This window comes from Austrofundulus limnaeus, unplaced genomic scaffold (genome assembly GCF_001266775.1).
Source record: "Austrofundulus limnaeus strain Quisiro unplaced genomic scaffold, Austrofundulus_limnaeus-1.0 Scaffold2191, whole genome shotgun sequence".
In the NCBI taxonomy this organism is placed as follows: domain Eukaryota; kingdom Metazoa; phylum Chordata; class Actinopteri; order Cyprinodontiformes; family Rivulidae; genus Austrofundulus; species Austrofundulus limnaeus.
In genome coordinates, this window is record NW_013954593.1 from 19,104 (window position 1) to 20,663 (window position 1,560).

The window sequence follows — 1,560 nt, forward strand, 5'->3', positions numbered from 1 at the left end:
GTTTTAAAATCTGTATCAATGCATGCACCTACATTGATTCAGATTAGAGAAAACAAAATCAAAGATCTATTTTTTGAAAGTTTTTTTTTATAACATTTTCCACACTTTACTCTATTGAATCCAGGCAGCTTGTGATCATAAATTTGTTAATTACATTTTGGCTAATAGGATTTTACAGACATGTACTTTTCTGTTAAACTTAAAAAAAACAAACAACAGAAGTCTCGCCTAGAAAGCATCATTTGGGATTGTTCTGAAGAAAGATGGAAACCTTTGGCGATCGGTCAGGCAGGAACATGTTGCAAAGTAACTGACCTATACAGACAAGTAAAGATCTTCATTAAAGTGTAAAATATATTGTACATTTTCTGCTGTAGACCTAAAATAGAGAGGCCACTTACAATGGGCAGTCTGAATAAACCTAATACATCAGAGGAGCCAATAGAAAATGTCTAGAAGGAATCACCCACAATCCCCAGGACTGGAGGGCTGCCAAGGCATGTATTCTGAAGAAGGAACTCTTGACCACTGGCCAATGACAATGCAGCACTAAATCCAATTACTAAAGTGGCACAGCTATCATGAAGACTATATCCTAGGGTCACATTAGGCAGCAGATGTGGGTTTTTGTTGATCTCAACAGCAAACGCCATAGTCATGGCATGTCTGAAGCCTGGTGGGTCAAAGCTTGAACATAAAATTAGACAATTAAACACTAAAACTTGTCACACTGTAAAACACGCTGCCATCAGTTACCCATACGGCTGTTTGACTACACAAGTGTGTCACTTACCCATGGCAGATGTGTTTGTTTGGTTTCGAAGTAAACGTTAGTTCAGAGAAGACAGAGGTGTAGTGAACTTCAAAAATGTCCACCTAAAATGACATCACCATGTTTGTGCATACTATTAAGATGAAACTTTCTTCTCAGTTTACAAGATGACAAATGAACAGGGGGTGAAAAGACACCAAAAAAATAGAACAAAATTGAAAAGACATACATAGACAGAGATCATTGATGAAATACACCCATAACTCAATGTGCTCCTTTTGACACTGTTTTCAAATTTCCTGACTGGTCATTTTATAAGTGTTGTCATGAACAGTTTCATCATAGCTGGGTGAGGGCATGAACTCTACAAACACTGCAAYTATTTATACTCATACATGTTTTAATCACTGCTTTTTTACTATTGGAAAGTAAAAGCTTATTTAGTTGTTTTCTTCAAAGACAATAAGTAGAGTTGCTGGGTTTTCAAATTATTTTTTGTGCCTTAACCACACATTTTATCTGCAAATCATCTAAAATATTGAGAGCTATATTGAAATAAATTTTGGGAGAAATCTTCTCATGTATTTAATGACACTTTGAGCAGTGAATGTTGATGTTATGTTGGTTACATTTAGACACATTGTATGCAAATTGCATCACATATCAGTATCTTACAGACTGATTATTGATCAGAAAAAAGATGTTCAAAACATGACTTCACCTCTCCCACTCAAATTTTGATGTAACAGTCATTTGAACTGGTTGCCTTCTGTAACCTCTACCCCACC